This window comes from Lissotriton helveticus, chromosome 5_1 (genome assembly GCF_964261635.1).
Source record: "Lissotriton helveticus chromosome 5_1, aLisHel1.1, whole genome shotgun sequence".
Taxonomy (NCBI): Eukaryota; Metazoa; Chordata; class Amphibia; order Caudata; family Salamandridae; genus Lissotriton; species Lissotriton helveticus.
In genome coordinates this window covers 383,914,014-383,939,608 of record NC_136065.1, presented here as the reverse complement: position 1 = coordinate 383,939,608, position 25,595 = coordinate 383,914,014, and the positions used below count along the sequence as shown (strand labels likewise).

At 46.9% G+C, this 25,595-nt stretch overlaps 1 protein-coding gene across 3 annotated transcripts in view; it reads left to right on the top strand.

Moving 5' to 3' along the window:
- Positions 1-25,595, top strand: part of LOC144754586 (alkaline phosphatase, tissue-nonspecific isozyme-like) — a 323,201-nt gene that overhangs the window by 51,237 nt on the left and 246,369 nt on the right. The window lies entirely within an intron of this gene.

The following is a 25,595-nucleotide window of genomic DNA, read 5'->3' as shown; positions in this document are numbered from 1 at the left end:
CCATCTTTTAAGGGTGCCCTCTCCTCGTGGGGCGAGGATGCATCATCTTATCTAGTATCATGGAAAGGAATGGCCATCTTCACACTCACGACCAGGATGGTGCAGGGTACTAGATATATAAAAGATGACACTTGAATGCTGTTTCTCTCACCTGTGGCCTCCCTCGTCCTGCCACTGTGGACCATCTGGAGCACTAACTCACACCACCTTCACCATCATCACAACTCCTTCACTCGGAGAGAGGGAAGCGTCAGATATCACTAGGGCCACTGCAATTATGCAGAAGCGGAGAAACACATCACCCGAGAGGGTTCTCTAAACACGAAAACATGCGGCAAGTGAAATACAAAATATGAAGCAAGGACAGGAAGATTGTGTAGCGTATTGTGTGAATAAAAACACATTATGCATTAGATTTAGTAAAAAAAATTGCTATTTTTACAATTAAAGGCACGCATTGGTATAAAAAGAATAAACAATGCAATAGAAAATGTCAAGGTTTATTAAGAAAAAATTAAAAAATGCATCGCCTCTTATTGAAGATGTTACTTGCTAACAATTAATAAGTTTGTCTCATATGGAAGGACAGACATACACCACTTTATTAACGCTAGCAGCAAAATCATTTGTGCACAACTCAGTCAACGGTGACCTCTGCAGAAATACGCCCACATGTAAATGCGTCTTGTAATAAAATGTGACATTCTTTTGTTGTGGCGTCCGAGTTTTGTCTTTTAAATCGGGTTTACTCTGTCATTTTGAAGGACCTACGGCAGTACCTTTTTCCATTAAGTACCCCCCGCGGAACAGTATTCTGCACCACCAGTTTGTTATGCAAATGTGTCAACATGGGGCACGTTAACTAAAGCGAAACAAAATGTTTGGGATTCTCCTACCCTCTGATTATCCTCTTGTAAGAGTGCAGCTTTGAGAATCTATGCTGTAAACATGACTTTTCATAAACAGTGAAACTTCTTGATGACAAAGAGTTAATCATTTTCGACTCTATAAAAGTTTGTTTGCTGCAAACAAAAAACCCGACAGTCTATTAATTTGACATTCTTAGAAATGAGGTCTCTAGTTGGAAGTGATTTGCACCCTGTCCAAGTAGAGACCCTCACTCAAGTCAGGGTAAGGCAGTCACACAGCTTAGATAACCCCTTTGATAGCTTAGTATGAGCAGTTAGGCTTATATCAGAGCCAATGTGTAAAGCATTTGGACATACACACAGTAACACAGTGAAAACACTACAAATGGAGTCCACACCAGTTTAGAAAAATAGGCAATATTTATTTGAATAAAACAAGACCAAAACAACAAAAATCTAAAATACAAGAGTCAAGATATCACTTTTCCAATATTAAGCAATTTTAATCCTTAGAAATCAATGGATTTCTTTTACCACAAAGCACCATGGATGCATCAAAAATCAAAAGACGAAGCAGGCTTAAGGGAGGTGAGGTGCTGTAAAAACCAAATCGATGCGTCGGTTTCTTACTCCACAGGGGAGATTAAGCATCGGTTCCTTACTGTCAGGGGAAGTGATGCATCAGTTCCTTACTGCTAGGCAGGGGAGGTGATGCATTGGTTCCTTACTGCCAGGGGAGGTGATGCTTCGGTCCCTTACTGGTAGGGGAGGTGATGCTTTGATCTCTGGACACCCGACCTCGGTTCCTTACTGCGGTGTCGATGAAGAATCGGCATCGAGGGATGATGCATCGAAAATCCAGAGGCGCTGCATTGATGCAACAGCAGTGAAGCAGGTGCTGCATCGATTTTCCAGCCGCAATGCGAGCGGTGTCGATTCCACAGCCGGCGACCAGGTGCTGCGTTGGAGTGGATGTCACGGACGTCAGTGACTCAGTGATTGAGACTCACGCTGCAGCGTTTTTTCTGAAGTGCTGCGATGGCAAGCTGGGGCCTGCAGTGAAAGCTGTGGCCGACATGCCAAACAGGATCCTCGCTTCGGTGCAGGCAGTGGCGATGCATTGATCTTGTACAGCGATGCCCCAAGAAAACAGGTGCTGAGAGTTGATGCGTGGATTTTCTCTTTAGATCACCAGGTTACACTTCCAAGGGCCCAGGGACTGGATTTGGCACCACTTGGCAAGTCAGGGCCCTCAGTAGAAGAGTCCAAGTTTCTACTGAGGGTCCTCAGACCCTCAGTCTGAGGGTCTGACTTTGATGGCCCTCAGACTTCTTAACAGGAGGCAAGCACGCACACGCCCTTGGAGAACCTTGGAAGCAGGATGTAGAGAGCAAAGTCCACTCCTTTCGCTCCAAGGATAGAAGCAGCAGGCTAGCACACCATAGCAACAGGCAGAGTGGCAGTCCCTTCTACAGCATCCAGATCTTCTTCCTGGCAGAATCTCTTCAGCCCTGAAGTGTTCTGATTTTGAGGTGTTACAGGTCCTATACTTATACCCCTTTCTACCTTTGACGTAAACAAACATCAAAGGAAAGTCTTTGTAGTGCACAAGACACTGCCTTTCTCTGACCTGGCTCCAGACACGCTACATGGGAGTACAGACAGCTTTGTCTGAGGACAAAGGTGTCAGTAACTCCTCCCACCACTCTAGCTCAGGAAGACCCATGAGCCTGTTGACGGTCCATGAGGATATGCAAGGCACACCTCACGTCCCTTTGTGTGACTGTCTAGAGTGAATGCACAAGAACTCAACTGTCTGCCAACTGAGATCTGTATTCTACAGACAGGCAAAGGCCCAGAATGGTTAGGCAAGAAAATGCCCACTTTCTAAAAGCTTCATTTTCAAACACCCAATTTCAAAATCAATTTCACCAAAAGATGTATTTTTACATTTTGAGTTCAGAGACCCCAAACTCCAAATCTCTATCTGGTCTCAATGGGAAATTACAATTTAAAGATATTTCAAGGCAATCCCCATGCTACCCTATGGGAGAGGTAGTCCTTGCAACAGTGAACAAATAAAAGAACAGTATTTCACTATTAGGACATGTAAAGCACACCAGTACATATCCTGCCTTATAAATACATTGCACCCTGCCCATGGGGCAGCCATAGGGGTGACTTATATGTAGTAAAAGGGAAGATCTGGGCCTGGCAAGTGGTTTTACTTGCCAGTTCAACATGGCAGTTAAAACTGCACCATTAGACGCTGCAGTGTCATGTCTGAGTCATATTTGCAGGGCTACTCATGTCGGTGGAACAATCAGTGCTGCATGTCCACTAGTAGCATGTGATTTTCAGGCCATGGGCACACCTGGTGTACTTTACCAGGGATTTACTAGTAAATAATATATGCCACTCATGGATAAACCAATCACAATACAATTTAGACAGACAGCATATGCACTTTAATACTGGTTAGTGGTGGTAAATACTGGTTAGTGGTGGTAAAGTGCCCAGAGTCCTAAAACCAACAAAAACAGGTCAGAAATAAATAGGAGGAAGAAGGCATAACATTTGGGGATAAACCTGCAAAGAGGGTCAGGTCCAACAGGCATAATAACACCAGCTAGGCGAAAGTCCCACCTTTTAATGCATGTCTGTTGATTCTGGTGTATAGGGCGTTGTGTAGTCCAGTCTGCTTGTTATGAGCAAGTGGGTGACAGTCTTTCTGCAGTCTGGGGGGATCCATTTAAAGGTCTTGCGGAGGATGCACAGGCAGTTGAAACTGGTGGAGGCAACGGCGTTGATCCGGCAGTTTATGGAGAAGGAGGAGTGGAGGATGATGCCGCTGTTGTATGCATGTGCTGGATGTATGTGTGCCTGCGAATGGTACAATCCACGGAAGCCTCTAGGTTACATTTTTGGAGACCCAGGGCTGACTAGGAGAGCATGACGAGGTAGAGGAATCTCCCCAGCTGATTTGCAGATTGCTGCATTCCTGTGAACTGGGTGGGGCACATACACTACAGGAAGAAGAGCCAGGCTCTTCAGTACACTTCAAAGGGTACTCTTTGATTCAGAGAGAAGTAACTGGGTAGGGGCCTGGGCACAATCTCAAGAAAGAGATGGGGCTGTTAAAAGAATTATAAAGAGTGTGGCTGAGGCCCTGGGATAACCTTTAGATGCACATATTTATTACTGAGACTGACATCTAGGTGTGAATCTTTAGGCCCTCCCATGGCCTGAATTGTGGGGCTATCAGACTTGGACTCGCTCCTGCTGTGACAGACTGCTTTCTGGAGGGAGGGCAGGGCAAAGGAGAGGGAAGTTCAAAGGAAGTAGACTCCCAATACAAACTTCAAAACCATGAGTCACATTTGAGATCTGAAATTGGACTATAAGAAGGCGAGTTAGAGGCCCCAAAATAGTCAACTGGCAAGCTGCCAGAAGGGCTGTGTGAGAAGCCAAAACTCTGCAAGATATCTGCTTGTTACCAAGATTTGTGGCTGTCTGCCAGTCTCCCAGTTGGGTGAGGGAACATCACCCAGTGAAATCCAAGACCACCTGCTTGAAGCCTGGAGCACCAGTTCCTGCCTGCTTGCCAAGACTAGTGTGCCCTGTGAGGAAGAGGAGAGCGCTGGAGGGACATGGTCCAGTGGGGAATCTGTTTGAGTGGATCCCTACAGCGAGGTGCGAGGAGTTGGCTGCTGCACCGATTTGGTCATTGCCCATGTGCAGGTTCAAGTGGGTGACCCTGTATGCCAGAGGGGGCCCTTGTGAAGTTAGCCGCAGGGTTTGCGGCACCACCGCCTGGATGTGTAAGTCAGCAACCCCATATGTCAGAGGGGGCTGCTAGCAAGGTTTCCTATGCTGTTCGAGCTGTCGCCCTTGTGCAGTGTGTATAACGGGGACCCCCATATGCCAGAGGGGGCTGCCGTGTGTGTATAGCAGCGAGTCTTTTAAGACCCCCAATGCTGCCCGGTGCAGGGTTCACCTCTAATTCACTTTGGGTTCGCTATCAAAATAATGAGGCAAGCGCTGGAAACTGGAAGACTAGAATTTTTTTTATTTCTCATGAGGAGACCACGTCAACTGCAGACACCGGGATGTCTGAGGGAGGTGTTCTGCTGGTATCTCCTTTGGCTCTTCCTTTTATACAGGTTTTACACAATGCATTTGTTTCATCAACATTGTTACACAAGCTTGGAGTCCCCGCCCCGGGCAGGTTGCCACACAAGCCCAACAGTAATTCTCGTCCCACCCAGGTCAAACAGACAATCTTATCTTGCAGCTGGACCTTGCTTCAGGGTCTAAAACATGCGAGATGATAAAAACAGGTCCCATTGTTGGTAAAAACAAGTCTTGCTGTTTGCAGTGCAATAAATAATATTGCAAGGGTCTTTTTGGTGTCTGGAACCTGTTTGTGTAACTAGGTGCGGTGAGGGGTAGAGTGTCCAAAGGTTTGCCTGCAAACAGAGATGAAAGGAAAAACGAGTTTGTAGCAGCAAGTGGTGCAGAGGTTTGTCGTGACAATAGGGTTTATAGCCCCCAGCACACATATCAGGTTTGGTCAGAGGGATGCTAGTAAGGGCAGAGTGAAACAAAAATGACCAACATAGTACAAAATTGCTGTGATGGATTAAAATGACTGTAGCTTATATGCACATTGAAATTTCCACCAGACAAGATGGCGCAGGCAATGTTCACGATTGTCATTTTGCTTTTAACACGTGAAGTTAGCTGTTATGTTTGCTGTACCAATCAGGCTGTTGCCTGTGTGCGGTGTTTAAGTCGGTGATCTCGTATGCCAGAGGGGGCAACTGTGAGGTTTGCAGCTTAGCCCGGGCCGTCGCCTGTGTGCAAGTCGGTAACCCCATATAAAAGAGGGGGCCACCGCGAAAACGGGCTTTGCTGCTATGCTGATTGGGTCATCACCGAGTGTAAGGCAGGTGTGGTGATCCTACATGCCAGAAGAGGCAACTGTAGGAAGACAAGGATTGCAGCCTGGAGGATGCCATTGTTGTGAGGAGAGGCCGCCATGGTGGCCCATGCGGGCCCAAGCCCTGACTGAGGATCAGAAACAGAAGCCACTGAAACTGAGAACCTCGGATAAGGCTATCCATTCTGGTGCAGGCAAGACAGAGCAAAGGATCAGATGCCCCCAGGGGAACCGTGCCTGCCAGATTGTGCTACAGCACTGAAACACTTTTGACCTTTCTATCAAGAGTCTGAGTGGGACTCCTAAGACTCAGACTGCTAGTGAGGCATCACCTGAATGTCACCTGTAGTGAATGGGAAGTAACCACTACAGCTAGTGAGAGCAAAGTTAGACTCAAGAGACTGCCACTGAAACAACCAAGCCCTGACCCCAGGGAACTGAGTGTATTGTTTGTGTATGCTGTATTGCACTTTGCAGTCAAATTTAGAAACTCTTTTTGCAATAAAGTGAATGGCTCCAGAAGAACTCCTTATCTCCCGCTTAGCCTGAAATGCCACAAGTCACAGGTCAGTTGCCTTGTTAGTTGATCTGGTAGATCCTTATTGAAATTAGACAGGAACCTAATAGAATTCTAATTTAGGAACAGTTGTGTAGAACGTTCTGCATGTCGCGCTCTATGTGGATGCGACCGCTCCAATGTGACCTTGTAGCAATAGCTTGCTGACACCTATGGAAAATTCAATTATATATGATACATTACTAGTGCAATGCTCCCTTGAGCAGGGGGGGGGGGTGTAAGGGGGCCAGTTTGAAAAATAACTTTCACAGAACCATTTCTACAGGAAAAGCATACATTTTATATTGATTATATTGAGATGATTGCTGTAGCTTGAACTACATCCATTACTGAAAAATTTCACAGAGCGCACCTCTTGCACATTTCAGCCTCTATAGCAAAAATGTAGAGCTCACCCAATCTTGCCTAGGCCTTTGTAAGCCAATTGCCAACTGAAGTACCTACCAGGCCCAGCTTCAGCCTCAGTGAGCTATGCACAGTACACACTTGGTCTCACTGCACCTTTTGTAATCAAAGTACATACAGTACACATCTGGCCTCACTGCATCCATCTTAAGATGGTACAGTACGCACCAGACATTACTTTGTACTATTAACGTAAAGTGCAGCACCCACACCTAGTCTTCCACTCACAAGCAAATAGTAGTGTTTTTTGGCCATCATAAGCCAAGTGCTACACATCCGCCTTTAGTGTAGGGTTGGGCAGAAGTTGCATAGTTGCGCTACGCAAAGCTCCGCAAAACGGTAAAAAATCTCAGCGAGCACACAGAATTCCACGAACACGCCGAATTGCTTGTTCCGCCCGTTCGTGATGCTTTTTTCCTGTTCGCGAATGCTGTTTGCGTGCTCTGGGGAAATAACTCGCGAACACGCATTTTGAAAGCACGAACAAGCAAATAATTCTATGAAGCCGCGGAATTTTTGGGAAAACCTCATTCTCCGCGGAACGCGAAAGTATCCAAATGGAATGGAATTTACCGCCCAAGCCTATTTTAGTGTTCTTGTTACAAGCAAAGTACAGTCAACATATGTCCTTAACTTGGTCCATTCTAAGCAAGGACAGAGCACATCTGGTTTTACTTTTGCTTTAATACTGAAAGTGCTGAACAGACTTGATCTTACTTCAGCCGTCATAAGCACAGTACATTCACACACCTAGTCCTAGGCGGGAATTTGTCTGCAAAGTACAGTTCTCACTTAGAGCCTGATTTCGGGCTCGGCGGAGGGATTAAACGTGACAGATATCCCATCCACCATATTCCAAATGCCATTGGATATAATGAAATTGTACGGCGGACAGGATATCCATCACGTTTATTACGGAGTAACCCATCCGCTGAACTCTAATTCAGGTCCTCAGTCTTTCGTTGTCATTCATAAGAAAAGCACTGGACACATCTGGTCTTTGACCTTCATAAGCATAGGTAGTACAGAACTGTCATATTGTGTCTCTTGTAAACAAAATATAGGACCCAGCTCAGTTTACGTCAACCGTGTTAACCAAAGAGCTGTACACTCCCAGCATTATTTAGACCCTAGCAAGCAAAGAGTCCTGCACATTAACCTTGCTTCAGAAATACACATTATACTCCCTTAGTACATCAGCTTTGTAGCATATATTAGCTTGAAACAGAATGCGGGTCCTAAGTTTCACCAATTTTGAGGGGTTTTAACCCCTTCCACGCTGATGACGAGCTGGGCTCGTCATGGCGTAGCCTCCTCGCACGCTGATGACGAGCCCAGCTCGTCACGTAAAATGCGCTTTAAAAAATCTCAGCGTACGAGCTGAATTCCGCCCGCACGCATGCGGTTAAGATGACTGAGGTTTTTGAAGAGTGTAATGAATGATCTGGCTAAATGTCTAAAAAGAGATCATTAGTTTGACGCTTACAAGCCTAAGGTCAGTAAAAGTGAATGATGTATTCTAAAAGATCAGCATAGGACTCCATGTTATTATTTTAAAAAAAAGATAAAGGGGGTTAACTTGTAGTCTTAGATACAGGTTATTACATGAAGACAGATTCATTTGGATGGTCGGAGCTTATAAGAAAAACACTACATATCGACCAATGCCTGGGCTGTACAATTATAAGGATTATTATTGGAGTGGACACATGATGCCCTATTCACTGCAGATTAATTTGAAAATGTATCTGTAAAGCATACCAAGGTTCCCGTCTTTTATACACTCCTAAATTTCACAATTCGCCTGTGGGTAGAACCCTACTTTCTGAGTTTGAGAATCTTTCAAAGCTTATCTTCTCAATTGTTGAACATTTTCTTCCACCTTTCAATTTTATTTCCCATCGCTGGCTTATTAAGAAAGGCTGAAGATTTAAATTGGGAGTCAGATTTTTGGTTGTATCCCTTGATGCCACTTCGCAGTACTCTTCTATTCGGCACAGTGATGGCACACAGAACTTTGCAAAATACAATTTAAGGTTATTCATTTTTTATTGACATATGTCAGCATGATCAATAGCATAAAATTAATATTTTAACCATTAACATTTGGAGCAGTAATGTTCTGGATGCGCTGTTGGGCTCTAAATCCAAGGATCTTTTTGCTGTGTTGATGAATACAGACCTAGTTCGTTGTAGGGCATTTGGTCGGGCAACACAAACTGCAGTCCAGCCTTGGTGTACACCAAAGAGTTGGAAGGTTATTGCATTGACATTCGCTGTGAAGCTTGCAGCAGATTGCAATCAATCTTGGAACGGTCCATGACACCAGGGTCTTGCATCACAAAGGAGATGGCAGTCACATGCGAGGAAGAGCTCCTTGGGCAACCAGCATCAAAGAGCAGTTCTTGAGCTCCTGACTCACACCAGAAGGACTCCCTTCAGTAGCACTGTGGAAAAGTCAGCCCATAACGCACCTGAGGCCCAGGCTGCTGGCGCAGGACGCCTCTTAGTTCCTATCTTGAACAATTACCAAATAAAGAGACGGGCGCTGGAAGCAGGAAAACAAGAACAGAGTTTTATTTCTCATGAGGAGAGCCTGTCATTTCGGACACTCGCATAGTGTCTTCAGGAGGTGCTCTAACAAGTTTCTCTGAGGCTTCGTCTTTTATACACATGTTTATGATGCACAAACATTCCTTATTGCAATAAAGACGCTTTGAAGTAGGAAAAAGCATGTCTGGAATCCCAGCTTCAGGCCTATTCCCATACCAGTCGCTCAGATGTCATCCTCCCCTCCTGAATGTAACAAGAGATTGTGATCTCTCAGCCGGACATTCCTACAGGACACGAGGGCAGGAGGGGATGATCAGATCAAAGGTTGGGCAGGCGATAAGATCGGGCACTTCGGTTGGTGTATCACGGTTTTGTTATGCTGGGCAGGAAAAGGGGGGGTGTACATCCACGAGGCTTGGTCTTAGGACTTGGGACCGGGTCGAAAGGCCAAGTGCAGCTGGGGGGGGGCTCGTCAGCTGAGGGGAAGGGTGTTCTTGGGAGGAAATGGGGGGGTGTGGGTCAAGCAGGAGTGTTACTTCTAGAGCAGGGTCACGCAGAGGGAGAGGGTTTTATGGCCGATGCATGAGCAGTGCGCGCGGGGAGGGGTGCCGGGGGTTTAACAAACGGGCAGAGAGGCCATGGTGCCTAAAATGGCTGTCGTGTACGTGTGTGCATGGGTCTATGCTGGCGGGATAACACAGTCAGTGTTTCGCGATATCCGTTCTGCTTACAACAAGGGGTACAGTGAACACAAATGAACGCCGCTTATGTGCATATACATTGCCATTTTCAACAGCACCACGGTTATGGAGAAAGGTTGCAGCACTGCATTGCACTTCACTGTGTTTGTTTATGTGACCCAGATGTCTTCCTGGCAATCAATAGCTTTTTGGGGTTTTGCTCTGCAGCCCTTCAGTTCTTGCAGGAGGAAGGATGATTGTGATTGGCAGGTAGCTGATTTCTCTTCTGAATGTGTTTTGAGGTGGCCCAGCCCTCGGTGCCAGTCCTTTGTTCAGATGCCCCCTCTCTCGGGTGAAAGGCTGACCAGAAAGTGGGTTGATCCACGGAAGATGGCCATTGTGAAATTCACTTGCTCTACTGAAAGGGATGTACATTTTAGACCAGACATACAGTAAGTGACTTACAATGGCTGACACAGAGAGGGGAAGGTGGGATGAGCAGGAATGTGGCAACAGCATGGTTTGTGGCCACAGCTATCACTATGGAACAGTGTTTTGGCTACATACATTCAGTAGGGCACCCATCATGGATTGCCTCACTTTTCTTGTACTCAAACATTCCTCCCAAAACATAGACAAAAACACACACAAAATGAACAAACACACACCTTACCACTCTGCCCCTCTGGTCACCCTCACCTGGAAGGGTTAGCCCACTGATGACAGACTAAAGTCTAGTACTCTGAGGGGTATGAAGACTTACCTCCAGGACGACTTATGCCTGCCTGTAGGCAGGAAAACATAGAACGACTGTCAGAATGATACAATGAGAAGAAGTTTGGCATATGGACTGCACGAAGGACTTGATAAATGAAACAGGGAAGGCAGCTAAAAGTTGCTTCACTTTATATTACTACAAACCCTTTCCCTTGATCTACCGATGTGCAGCAAACTGCATCACCCTCCAGCCCACTGGAGTTCAAGCCAGAGACTGGCAGGAAGGCAGTGTTTTGGACATTTCTCCCGTTATCCCTGTATTAGATAGGGATCAGTATTACGACCTATCTACAACCAACATACTTTAAGCCGGGCCACTGAAATTATGCGTTGGGTAAGGACCAAAATTTTGCGGTACGATTTACTGAATTATGCAGCAAGAACAGGCAAATTATGGGCCACAATGCGCCATGTTTCATGGAAGTATTACTGCATAATTTTGTCATTTGTTTCACATGTTAACACTGCCTGGCCGAAAGGCTTCACCTCATTAGTACCAGTTAAACATCCAAATACAGTAATAAGCAACTGAAAGAGGGCCTATCAACCTTGACATAGGGTCTTCCACTGGGCAGTAACATACATTACTGTGATTTTAGTAACTTTGATCAGTGTGAGCTAAAAACTATTTGTTTGCTAAAATCTGCAGATTATGAAGTAGATGATGGATTATGTGGCAAATCCATGGCTATGCGAAAAACAGAGCAGCTGCAGAATCGCATAATTACAGTGGCCCTGGCTAGCTAATGGAAATGAATTTCTGAGCTCCCCTGTATTTAAAAGAGTTTTACATGAGAATGTCTAAATATTCCAGAGGGAAGTTATTCTGGTAGGCATAACGTGAAAATAGCTGTATCACAGTTGCATATTAGGAGAGAACATTTGTCCAGAAGAATTCAGTAGGAAGTGAACATATATATTTCTAGTTTCAGCATTCTTATATACATGTGTTCACTAAATACGGAATTATATTAGAGTAATGTCTTTGTATTTTAACTAAGAGTTTTTGAGGTGAACTGAGCCAACTGCACATTACAGTACCAAATTTATATCTAGAGATGTCAGCATATTTCTTCAGACGTTTTCAATGTGGCACAGATGAACATTAACTTTATAATATTGGACTCCCAGGTCAATCCTTTTTTTTTTAACAGAGGTTTATTTAGCGCAAACTTGACCCGAATCGGCTATCAGAGCGCTTTACAAAGCACCGGTTGCGTTACATGAGGACACATTCATTTTTGTTAGGCACGAGGAGATTAAGTGATTTACCCAGAATCACAGGATGTTCAGCGTCATTGCTGAGACTCGAACACAGTTTCCCAGATTTGAGGTCGACCGCACTAGCCTTTAGGCCAACTCCTCTCCCCAAATTCTCCCAAACAAGGTTCCAGATTCTTCCACAGGATTGCTGCCAAGAGATAGAAGATGTTGAGGACATACCTACCCCACCTCGATTATTTATTCAGAGCTTGCACAGTAATATTACACGAACTGGCCTAACCTCTTGAACCTGCACCCAGTAGTGGTAGTTTTGATTTCGTTCCGTGAAATGCATCACCTAATGCGATGCAGTGCGCGCAACGAAATTCGTTTTTATTTATTTATATGTTTACTTACCTGTAAAACTCCGTAATCCATACATTACTACCCCTCACCCTGCCCCCTCCCCACGTCACCGCCGTGCAGGTCATCCCACTACCGACTGCGGCTGCAGTGCGCTGAGGAGCGCTGAGTGGGGCCGCTCCCTCCAATCAGGGCACTGCTTTCACAGCATGAGGGCAACTGCACTGCAGCATCCAGTTCCTCAGAAGAGGGCCGGAGCAGGGTAGGCTGGCTTAGGTACGTTTTATTTTTTATATCATTTGCGCAAGCACACACCCCCTCCCCCGTAGATTCCAGCCACGCCTGACATTAACCCCCACCAGAGAGCATTTCTTGGTCTGCTCCCCCAAGCCAAATCTTCACATGGCTTTTCAGGGTAAATTCCTAATACTGGCTACAGAACTCTCATGTACCCCCGATCCACAAGTGGGTAGCTCAGCCAGGACAGGTGTTTTTTTCTTTGCATTCTGGGAGTTTACTTCATTTTGTAAGGATATCAACAGAACTACAAATCCCAGGATGCAAAGAAAATAAATACCTCGACTGGATAAGCTGCTCATGCTTGGAACGGGAACATTTAAAAGCTCTGTGTTTTACCACCGTCAATTTCAAACATTTCCTGACAGTGCCAGCTTCCCACAGTCCCTGCCCACCTCTAGGAGTTTGTGACACAGACAATCGCTGCTTGGGGAGTTCAGGTACATGCCAACATTTCAGAACATTTTAGAACAAAGGAGATTTTATTTATACATGTATTAAGAGAAATGGGTATATTAGAAACAGATTTCTTACGCAAGAATAATTTACAACGTTGTTATTGGGAGGTCGAAATTTATAAAAATATGTTTTGGTCAAAACAAGATGCTACAAATAAGCGATGCTACTTTAAAAGATGTTTTTAAAAGTTGAGTTTTGCGAAATATGTTTTTGAAAATTATCTTATGACCTGAAATCACCTTATAGTACAATGTCCCACCTACACACGTGCCAACAACCCCGCTTTCGACGGGAGGCTCCGATGATTTGTATAGCCAAAACTGGCTTGTGTTTAGCTTTGGCATTTCTAAAATTGCCTGTGTTTGATTGTTCGACAATGGGAGAAAAAAGGCTCTTTTTTTTTTTAACCATCTCCTTCTTTCAAGTTTCAAAATCATGTTAGCATGCACCTCACAAACTAAACTGGTTTCATGCTCAACCTCGATCCATAATTGACGGAGACAGGACTAGGGCACCTTCGAATAGCACTTCTTCACAGCATAAAACTCATTTAACATAACTCACCCCGATTTACGTTCTCTGCAGCAGAAGTTTGAAAAAAAAATCTAAAATAAGATTTTCGTCTATTTAAAAAAAAACAAAAAAAAACGTGAATATCCCACCTAAATCGAGCGTGAGGGAATGTATGCCAGACGGGCCCTTGTGGTAGGTAGGAATCAGTGCAGGCAGGCTGCAGCCGGAGTGAGCTCCGTTATCATCCACAGAGGTGGAAGTCGCTAAGCGGAGTTTAAAATCAGACCGGGATCGTGCGCTATCCTTCGGAGGGAAACGTTTTTAGGAAATACATCCTCCTAATGAGAATAAGCTGTAAAGTCTATTGGGGGCGGGGCGAATCTGTAACCTAGGTAACCGCTCCAAGGAGGCCTCACCCTGGCTCAATTGGCTGGCTGCGCTTTTGCACGCAGAATAAACGTCTGTAAACTGCGCCCTAGGCCCCAAGGAACACATGGTTCTAATCTGCACAGGAAGTTGCTATGAGAAAAGTACGTCTTTGAAACGGTGGTTTGGGCTAAGGTTACAGATATGCACTCGCTCTTTCTCACGAGAGCAAAATTGTATTTTTTCCTGTTTTGGGGAGAAAACTCCAACTATTAGCAACACTAGTGACGCTGCTGTTAGCATAAGTGTTGCGTTGCTATTTTTTAGTTGAAATCTTGGTGCAGAATAACGCAATGTACGCTCTGAAGGATGGCAGCTAAGTCAAGGCCATTGTTCAATGCTGAAACCTGCATCGCTCAAGTTCGCTGTGTATGTTTTTATGCAGGCTGTCAGCCCGTTGACCTTGGGCGAAACGAGCTCCGAGGCCATTTTCTCACAAGTCAAAAAACCTTTATAATACAATAGGCAAAAGGTTATGATACAGTATATTTACAATGATTCGTAATAATTCATTAATTGAAAATTAGTTGACCACTACTGTCTTTAAACTAAATAACATACACATTAAAAACATTTAAACGATTATAGAATTTTAAAACAACCAAAAATTCCAGATCATATGGTAACATCAAATAGCGGCAGTCCTGTTCAAAGCCTTAAAGCTGCAGTTGTCGAACAAAGTGCAAGTAAAATAAGAAAGACAGACACATATATTTACAGAAACAGCCCAGCTAAAACCAAATTTGAGATCCATATATCTAGGCCCTAGTTCATGGAGAAGGTGGAAAGACTGTTGCACCGTGTGTGACCAGTGCTATGGTCAGCCCTGGCTGGGAGTTTTAAACCCCCCCCTTCCCGAAGTTCGGGTCTAGTGGATCCCCTGCTTCTGCCTATTATTATTTACATTTGTAGTGCGCTACTGTTACCAAAAGGTGTCCTGGGGCTAATAACTATCTGCCTGCAATGTGAGAGAGGGATCCGGGGTTGGGAGAGGAGAGAAGAGAGGGATGGAAGGAAGGGGTGAGAGGAAAGAGGCATGGGTAAACTGCTTAACTCTGCACAAGGCCGCCAGGGTTTGAAGGGACCCTTGCTGCTCCCGGCCATGGCCAGGTGAGCTTCTAATGTGGCAGCGCGTATTCCTGCAGAGTGGGAGGCCCTTCACAAAGGTTGACTTGACATCTTCTGATGTTAATTGCTGTATTTTGGTTATAAACTGGTACTGATGGGGTGAAATCGTTCCTCAGTGTTACTGTGTTTAAAAAATACGCAGCATCACAGAACAATATTTACATTTTCTACTCACACAATTTAGTCAAGCCTGTCGCATAATTTGGTCCTCACCTGCCTCATAATTCCAGTAGCCCTGCCTAGAGGTTTAGAAATTTTCGTCAGGAGGGGGTCCTTAGGCCTGTAAATGTTGACAGGGGAGTCTCGGCATCCAAAAGTTTGAAGACCTCTGAACTAGGGGGACAGGGATAACCCAGGCTGGAGGGCACACTTAGGAATGTGGCCACACCTAAAGAGACTTCCAAGCTATAGCAGCTGGCATGCAAGGAGGATAGTGGGGCGGGAAGGAAACAAAATACGTTATAAACATATAAAATAAAAAATATATACTTACCTTCTATTCTAGCGTGACGTCCTCCTCACTCGGGTCCAGGCAGTTAAGCAGGCTTCAACGCAGCAGGACCCAGAAGCTGCAGTAACCAAACCTGGTGCTGCTTTTATGCAGCATGAAAGCAGCACCAGGATTGGAGGGAGCCTCTCTCACCGCTCCCAAGGGCACCAGAGCCATATGTGGGCTCTAACCCGGCTGTCATAAGACAGCTGGGTTAGAGAGGTTTAAAGCACACATTTCTGGCTGGCCCTTGCAAGACGGACGACCAAAAAGGCATGCGTAGTTTAAACCTATGTTCCCTGCTTATCACTGCTTTCTACTGCTGCCTGACTGACTGACAACAGCAGAAAGCCTCGCCCCCTGTCCTGACACTCGGCTCAGGACAGGGTTTGGAAAAATATAATGGTAATAAATGAAATTTATTGCCATTTTATTTTTCCATATCGGAAGCTTTTTGGTTAGTGGGGAGACGCTCCTTCACCTTAACGGAGGAGCCGCCCCTGCTTCCAAGGAAGGCTGCCTTTGTAGAAATAGGAGAGCAACAGCATACGTTTTCATAGAGGCACCTTAAAGGAGTGGAATTATAACACTCTTGGTAAAGCTGTGTTGAAATCTACAAAAACATAAAAAATGCACCAGAGCTTGCAAATAGTGATTATCACAAGGGCTTACCAAGAAACATTTGGGATCGTACTGACAATGGGGAAAGGAGAGCTGACTCCTTATCAAACCCACCCTGAATCTAGTCAATAGAGTCTAATATAATCTTCTTGTTCAGGCAGGCTTTAGGGTTTTTCCAAATTGAACACAATAACATCAGTGGCGCTAAACTGATCTCATCAACTACATATAGCACAGGGGCGTAACACAGGCCCCCGCATCCCCCGCAGTGCGGGGGGGGGGGCCCTCAAGCTCAAGGAGGCCCCCTCAGCACTGCACTTCGTCCTGAGAGCTCCTAATAGAGTCCGGAGGGGGCCCCTCCAGGTACCTGGCAGGGGGGCCCCCTCAATTATCGTTACGCCACTGATATAGCATGCCAAGCATCTTGTGCACGGATTACATAGATGAGCTTGGTGTAACGCAACATATTCTTCTTCACACTCTCTTCCCCCTCAGGAACCTGATTTCCTTATAGCCCCACAGGCCAGCTGCATACATTGGGACTGGTAAACTCTTCCATTTATATATCTCCACCATGGGTGGGTGGGAAAGGCTTTGTGGCTATTTCAGAAGCAATAATATTTTTTTTTAAATTGGATTTCAGAACCTGAGTCTCCTTTGTTTTAGACACAGGCCCCAAGTACCTTGGGAGTCTAATGTAACCCCCAGATAGGAAAATGTGTGCACTCTTGAAATGGGAACCCCCTGCAACACTAGTTCGCAGCTTCATATTTTTGTGACCACATGTCACGACAACAGATTTAGCGGAATTCGTTGACAAGCCTAGGCTAGCCATAAAGTTTACAAAAGTGTCTAAAAGTTGCTGAATACCATTTAGGATTGGGGACATTAAAACAACATCATCTGCGTAAAGAATGATAAGGACACTCCACTCTTCAACAACTGGCATGTTGTGCACTTTAAAAACACAGTGTCTGATGTAAAAATAACTGGTCGCAAAATACTGGTCGCCAAATAAATAATTTGGAAACCTATCTAATAATTCGCTTCATAATATTCTCAATCTTAGTGGGTCACAGTCCGACCCACTGCATCAATATTAATGAGGTGGCTCACAAATTGCGAATCACTACGATTAGGGACCATCACAGGATAGTGGCCTGCTGTGGTCAGCAGAACATCATGTCTGTAATCACATTTAAATAAAGCAAACCTTTTTAGGGCTCGGCCTACGCCCACGAAGTGGGAGGAGTTTCGAGCTCCTAATGTTAAAGAGAAAAAAAAAGGTATCTCTAGGGCTTTGGCGAGACACATTCCTTAGTGTGTTATGTAATCTGGCCAGTGATTCGTCTTCGCTGTGTTGTCTTTTTAATTGCCTTGAAGTGATAGGCTAAATGTCGTTTTCGTCGGGCATGTGTAGCATTTTTCGTGCGTGTGCGCGCAAAGAAGTACATTAATTATAATTAGGAGCTGTCAGGGTGCCTCCGTAAGTGAATCCAGATGGCTGGGCGCGTTCACCATTCAGCAGCGCTCAGCGCGCAGCTGCTGCATGCCAGGCTGGGAAAGGGCTTCATTAGTTCAAGAACAAGAGTCTGACGTTCTGTCATGGGCTGTAGAAAAGAGAATTCATTTCACAACTTGTAATAATGTCATGCCTTTTATTAGGCATCACCTAACTCGTGTTTTAGTCATCACAGGAAAATTGTATTATTTTGTTAGTGTGTCCAAAAAAACAACCACGCGCCTTCTACACACAAACTCATTGCACGAGTCTTCTTGAATAGATGCAAATGTTTTTCCCAAACGTTCTCAGAAGAATTTCTGTGACGTCTGTCTGATGTTGCTTCCTTCCTTCCTTTATTCATTGCATATTAATGATTTCTTATGAGCTATGTACAGACCAGAGCCGTGCAGTGGAAAGTTTGTTGTGTGGACTTCTGTTGACATTTAATACTAACAACCAACCCTCCAGACCCTCTTTTTTTCCATGCCTTTCCATTCTGCTGATGTTTTTCTATTTTTTTTATCCGATCCAGCGACTATCGTTAAAAAAAATGTTAACAGTTTTTTAAACTTTGTTCATAACTTTGTCAAGACGCAGTTGAGTGCATAGTAACTTAATTAAGGCTATTGAATTACTATTTCTTTCAGTACTGCTTCACATTCTATTTTTTTTAATGCAGCATTGGTTTTCGAGAACAATTATTGTTTTTGTGACATTCGATTACACCCAAGAGCTTTTCCTACACAATACGGAACTCCCACCCGCCTTTCACAATTCCAATCCCAAACACAATTGCACAAGTTTTTGCTGCTGAATTTTGAAAAGGCACGTGAAGTGGGAATCAGAGTGCAGAATCAGAGTGCAGTTTGAGAGTGCAGAATGCAGTTTGAGAGTTGAGACTGCAGTTTGAGAGTGCAGATTGAGAGTTGAGAGTGCAGATTGAGAGTTGAGAGTGCAGATTGAGAGTGCAGAGTGCAGTTTGAGAGTGCAGTTTGAGAGTGCAGTTTGAGAGTGCAGTTTGAGAGTGCAGTTTGAGAGTGCAGTTTGAGAGTGCAGTTTGAGAGTGCAGTTTGAGAGTGCAGTTTGAGTGCAGAGTGCAGATTGAGAGTGCAGATTGAGAGTGCAGATTGAGAGTGCAGTTTGAGAGTGCAGATTGAGAGTGCAGATTGCAGATTGAGAGTTGAGAGTGCACGTTGAGAGTGCACATTGAGAGTTGAGAGTGCAGTTTGAGAGTTGAGAGTGCAGTTTGAGAGTTGAGAGTGCAGTTTAAGAGTTGAGAGTGCAGTTTGAGAGTTGAGAGTGCAGTTTGAGAGTTGAGAGTGCAGTTTGAGAGTTGAGAGTGCAGTTTCAGAGTTGAGAGTGCAGTTACAGAGTGCAGCATGAGAGTTGTGAGTGCAGTTTGAGAGTTGAGAGTGCAGTTTGAGAGTGCAGTTTGAGAGTGCAGTTTGAGAGTGCAGTTTGAGAGTGCAGTTTGAGAGTGGTGTTTGAGAGTGCAGAGTGCAGATTGAGAGTGCAGAGTGCAGTTTGAGAGTGCAGAGTGCAGTTTGAGAGTGCAGTTTGAGAGTGCAGTTTGAGAGTGCAGTTTGAGAGTTGAGAGTGCAGTTTGAGAGTTGAGAGTGCAGATTGAGAGTTGAGAGTGCAGTTTGAGAGTGCAGTTTGAGAGTGCAGTTTGAGAGTGCATATTGAGAGTGCAGATTGAGAGTGCAGATTGAGAGTGCAGATTGAGAGTGCAGTTTGAGAGTGCAGATTGAGAGTGCAGTTTGAGAGTGCAGAATCAGAGTGCAGAGTGCAGATTGCAGTTTGAGAGTGCAGTTTGAGAGTGCAGAGTGCAGTTTGAGAGTGGAGAGTGCAGATTGAGAGTGCAGATTGAGAGTGCATTTTTAGAGTGCAGTTTGAGAGTGCAGAGTGGCAGTGAGTGCAGACTGAGTGCAGAGTGACAGTGAGTGCAGACTGAGTGCAGAGTGACAGTGAGTGCAGACTGAGTGCAGAGTGACAGTGAGTGCAGAGTGACAGTGAGTGCAGAGTGACAGTGAGTGCAGAGTGAGTGCAGAGTGAGTGGAGAGTGAGTGCAGAGTGACAGTGAGTGCAGAGTGGCAGTGAGTGCAGAGTGGCAGTGAGTGCAGAGTGGCAGTGAGTGCAGAGTGGCAGTGAGTGCAGAGTGGCAGTGAGTGCAGAGTGGCAGTGAGTGCAGAGTGGCAGTGAGTGCAGAGTGGCAGTGAGTGCAGAGTGACTGTAGAGTGAGTGCAGAGTGACAGTGAGTGCAGAGTGACAGCAGAGTGACAGTGACAGCAGAGTGACAGTGATTGCAGAGTGACAGTGATTGCAGAGTGACAGTGATTGCAGAGTGACAGTGATTGCAGAGTGACAGTGAGTGCAGAGTGACAGTGATTGCAGAGTGACAGTGAGTGCAGAGTGACAGTGAGTGCAGAGTGACAGTGAGTGCAGAGTGACAGTGAGTGCAGAGTGAGTGCAGAGTGACAGTGAGTGCAGAGTGAGTGCAGAGTGCAGAGTGACTAGTGAGTGCAGAGTGACTAGTGAGTGCAGAGTGACTAGTGAGTGCAGAGTGACTAGTGAGTGCAGAGTGACTAGTGAGTGCAGAGTGACTAGTGAGTGCAGAGTGACAGTGAGTGCAGAGTGGCAGTGAGTGCAGAGTGACAGTGAGTGCAGAGTGGCAGTGAGTGCAGAGTGGCAGTGAGTGCAGAGTGGCAGTGAGTGCAGAGTGGCAGTGAGTGCAGAGTGACAGTGAGTGCAGAGTGACAGTGAGTGCAGAGTGGCAGTGAGTGCAGAGTGGCAGTGAGTGCAGAGTGACAGTGAGTGCAGAGTGACTGTAGAGTGAGTGCAGAGTGGCAGTGAGTGCAGAGTGGCAGTGAGTGCAGAGTGACTGTAGAGTGAGTGCAGAGTGACAGTGAGTGCAGAGTGACAGTGAGTGCAGAGTGACAGTGAGTGCAGAGTGACAGTGAGTGCAGAGTGACAGTGAGTGCAGAGTGACAGTGAGTGCAGAGTGACAGTGAGTGCAGAGTGAGTGCAGAGTGAGTGCAGAGTGACAGTGAGTGCAGAGTGAGTGCAGAGTGCAGAGTGACTAGTGAGTGCAGAGTGACTAGTGAGTGCAGAGTGACTAGTGAGTGCAGAGTGACAGTGAGTGCAGAGTGGCAGTGAGTGCAGAGTGACAGTGAGTGCAGAGTGGCAGTGAGTGCAGAGTGGCAGTGAGTGCAGAGTGACAGTGAGTGCAGAGTGGCAGTGAGTGCAGAGTGGCAGTGAGTGCAGAGTGGCAGTGAGTGCAGAGTGGCAGTGAGTGCAGAGTGGCAGTGAGTGCAGAGTGGCAGTGAGTGCAGAGTGGCAGTGAGTGCAGAGTGGCAGTGAGTGCAGAGTGGCAGTGAGTGCAGAGTGGCAGTGAGTGCAGAGTGGCAGTGAGTGCAGAGTGGCAGTGAGTGCAGAGTGGCAGTGAGTGCAGAGTGGCAGTGAGTGCAGAGTGGCAGTGAGTGCAGAGTGACTGTAGAGTGAGTGCAGAGTGGCAGTGAGTGCAGAGTGACAGTGAGTGCAGAGTGACAGTGAGTGCAGAGTGACAGTGAGTGCAGAGTGACAGTGAGTGCAGAGTGACAGTGAGTGCAGAGTGACAGTGAGTGCAGAGTGACAGTGAGTGCAGAGTGAGTGCAGAGTGAGTGCAGAGTGAGTGCAGAGTGAGTGCAGAGTGAGTGCAGAGTGCAGAGTGACTAGTGAGTGCAGAGTGACTGTAGAGTGCAGAGTGACTAGTGAGTGCAGAGTGACTAGTGAGTGCAGAGTGACTAGTGAGTGCAGAGTGGCAGTGAGTGCAGAGTGACAGTAGAGTGCAGAGTGACAGTGAGTGCAGAGTGACAGTGAGTGCAGAGTGACAGTGAGTGCAGAGTGACAGTGAGTGCAGAGTGACAGTGAGTGCAGAGTGGCAGTGAGTGCAGAGTGGCAGTGAGTGCAGAGTGGCAGTGAGTGCAGAGTGGCAGTGAGTGCAGAGTGGCAGTGAGTGCAGAGTGGCAGTGAGTGCAGAGTGGCAGTGAGTGCAGAGTGAGTGCAGAGTGACAGTGAGTGCAGAGTGACAGCAGAGTGACAGTGAGTGCAGAGTGACTAGTGAGTGCAGAGTGACTAGTGAGTGCAGAGTGACAGTGAGTGCAGAGTGACAGCAGAGTGACAGTGAGTGCAGAGTGACAGTGAGTGCAGAGTGCCAGTGAGTGCAGAGTGGCAGTGAGTGCAGAGTGACAGTGAGTGCAGAGTGAGTGCAGAGTGACAGTGAGTGCAGAGTGACAGTGAGTGCAGAGTGACAGTGAGTGCAGAGTGACAGCAGAGTGACAGTGAGTGCAGAGTGACAGTGAGTGCAGAGTGACAGTGAGTGCAGAGTGACAGTGAGTGCAGAGTGACAGCAGAGTGACAGTGAGTGCAGAGTGACAGTGAGTGCAGAGTGCCAGTGAGTGCAGAGTGGCAGTGAGTGCAGAGTGACAGTGAGTGCAGAGTGAGTGCAGAGTGACAGTGAGTGCAGAGTGACAGTGAGTGCAGAGTGACAGTGAGTGCAGAGTGACAGCAGAGTGACAGTGAGTGCAGAGTGACAGTGAGTGCAGAGTGACAGTGAGTGCAGAGTGACAGTGAGTGCAGAGTGACAGTGAGTGCAGAGTGACAGTGAGTGCAGAGTGACAGTGAGTGCAGAGTGACAGTGAGTGCAGAGTGACAGTGAGTGCAGAGTGACAGTGAGTGCAGAGTGACTGTAGAGTGACAGTGAGTGCAGAGTGACAGTGAGTGCAGAGTGACAGTGAGTGCAGAGTGACAGTGAGTGCAGAGTGACAGTGAGTGCAGAGTGACAGTGAGTGCAGAGTGACAGTGAGTGCAGAGTGACAGCAGAGTGACAGTGAGTGCAGAGTGACTAGTGAGTGCAGAGTGACTAGTGAGTGCAGAGTGACAGTGAGTGCAGAGTGACAGTGAGTGCAGAGTGACAGTGAGTGCAGAGTGACAGTGAGTGCAGAGTGACAGTGAGTGCAGAGTGACAGTGAGTGCAGAGTGACAGTGAGTGCAGAGTGACAGTGAGTGCAGAGTGACAGTGAGTGCAGAGTGACTGTAGAGTGCAGAGTGAGTGCAGAGTGACAGTGAGTGCAGAGTGACAGTGAGTGCAGAGTGACAGTGAGTGCAGAGTGACAGTGAGTGCAGAGTGACAGTGAGTGCAGAGTGACAGTGAGTGCAGAGTGACAGCAGAGTGACAGTGAGTGCAGAGTGACTAGTGAGTGCAGAGTGACAGTTTGTGCAGAGTGACAGTGAGTGCAGAGTGACAGTGAGTGCAGAGTGACAGTGAGTGCAGAGTGACAGTGAGTGCAGAGTGACAGTGAGTGCAGAGTGACAGTGAGTGCAGAGTGACAGCAGAGTGACAGTGAGTGCAGAGTGACTAGTGAGTGCAGAGTGACTAGTGAGTGCAGAGTGACTAGTGAGTGCAGAGTGACAGTGAGCGCAGAGTGACAGCAGAGTGACAGTGAGTGCAGAGTGACAGTGAGTGCAGAGTGACAGTGAGTGCAGAGTGACAGTGAGTGCAGAGTGACAGTGAGTGCAGAGTGACAGTGAGTGCAGAGTGACAGTGAGTGCAGAGTGAGTGCAGAGTGACAGTGAGTGCAGAGTGACAGTGAGTGCAGAGTGACAGTGAGTGCAGAGTGACAGTGAGTGCAGAGTGACTAGTGAGTGCAGAGTGACTAGTGAGTGCAGAGTGACTAGTGAGTGCAGAGTGACTAGTGAGTGCAGAGTGACAGTGAGTGCAGAGTGCAGATTGCAGTTTGAGAGTGCAGTTTGAGAGTGCAGAGTGCAGTTTGAGAGTGGAGAGTGCAGATTGAGAGTGCAGATTGAGAGTGCATTTTTAGAGTGCAGTTTGAGAGTGCAGAGTGGCAGTGAGTGCAGACTGAGTGCAGAGTGACAGTGAGTGCAGACTGAGTGCAGAGTGACAGTGAGTGCAGAGTGACAGTGAGTGCAGAGTGACAGTGAGTGCAGAGTGACAGTGAGTGCAGAGTGAGTGGAGAGTGAGTGCAGAGTGACAGTGAGTGCAGAGTGACAGTGAGTGCAGAGTGACAGTGAGTGCAGAGTGGCAGTGAGTGCAGAGTGGCAGTGAGTGCAGAGTGGCAGTGAGTGCAGAGTGGCAGTGAGTGCAGAGTGGCAGTGAGTGCAGAGTGGCAGTGAGTGCAGAGTGGCAGTGAGTGCAGAGTGACAGTGAGTGCAGAGTGGCAGTGAGTGCAGAGTGACTGTAGAGTGAGTGCAGAGTGACAGTGAGTGCAGAGTGACAGCAGAGTGACAGTGACAGCAGAGTGACAGTGATTGCAGAGTGACAGTGATTGCAGAGTGACAGTGAGTGCAGAGTGACAGTGAGTGCAGAGTGACAGTGAGTGCAGAGTGACAGTGAGTGCAGAGTGACAGTGAGTGCAGAGTGAGTGCAGAGTGACAGTGAGTGCAGAGTGAGTGCAGAGTGCAGAGTGACTAGTGAGTGCAGAGTGACAGTGAGTGCAGAGTGGCAGTGAGTGCAGAGTGACAGTGAGTGCAGAGTGGCAGTGAGTGCAGAGTGGCAGTGAGTGCAGAGTGACAGTGAGTGCAGAGTGGCAGTGAGTGCAGAGTGGCAGTGAGTGCAGAGTGGCAGTGAGTGCAGAGTGGCAGTGAGTGCAGAGTGACAGTGAGTGCAGAGTGGCAGTGAGTGCAGAGTGACAGTGAGTGCAGAGTGGCAGTGAGTGCAGAGTGACTGTAGAGTGAGTGCAGAGTGACAGTGAGTGCAGAGTGACAGCAGAGTGACAGTGACAGCAGAGTGACAGTGATTGCAGAGTGACAGTGATTGCAGAGTGACAGTGATTGCAGAGTGACAGTGAGTGCAGAGTGACAGTGAGTGCAGAGTGACAGTGAGTGCAGAGTGACAGTGAGTGCAGAGTGACAGTGAGTGCAGAGTGAGTGCAGAGTGACAGTGAGTGCAGAGTGAGTGCAGAGTGCAGAGTGACTAGTGAGTGCAGAGTGACAGTGAGTGCAGAGTGGCAGTGAGTGCAGAGTGACAGTGAGTGCAGAGTGGCAGTGAGTGCAGAGTGGCAGTGAGTGCAGAGTGACAGTGAGTGCAGAGTGGCAGTGAGTGCAGAGTGGCAGTGAGTGCAGAGTGGCAGTGAGTGCAGAGTGGCAGTGAGTGCAGAGTGGCAGTGAGTGCAGAGTGACAGTGAGTGCAGAGTGGCAGTGAGTGCAGAGTGGCAGTGAGTGCAGAGTGACAGTGAGTGCAGAGTGACTGTAGAGTGAGTGCAGAGTGGCAGTGAGTGCAGAGTGACAGTGAGTGCAGAGTGACAGTGAGTGCAGAGTGACAGTGAGTGCAGAGTGACAGTGAGTGCAGAGTGACAGTGAGTGCAGAGTGACAGTGAGTGCAGAGTGAGTGCAGAGTGAGTGCAGAGTGAGTGCAGAGTGAGTGCAGAGTGCAGAGTGACTAGTGAGTGCAGAGTGACTGTAGAGTGCAGAGTGACTAGTGAGTGCAGAGTGACTAGTGAGTGCAGAGTGACTAGTGAGTGCAGAGTGGCAGTGAGTGCAGAGTGACAGTAGAGTGCAGAGTGACAGTGAGTGCAGAGTGACAGTGAGTGCAGAGTGACAGTGAGTGCAGAGTGACAGTGAGTGCAGAGTGACAGTGAGTGCAGAGTGGCAGTGAGTGCAGAGTGGCAGTGAGTGCAGAGTGGCAGTGAGTGCAGAGTGGCAGTGAGTGCAGAGTGGCAGTGAGTGCAGAGTGGCAGTGAGTGCAGAGTGGCAGTGAGTGCAGAGTGGCAGTGAGTGCAGAGTGAGTGCAGA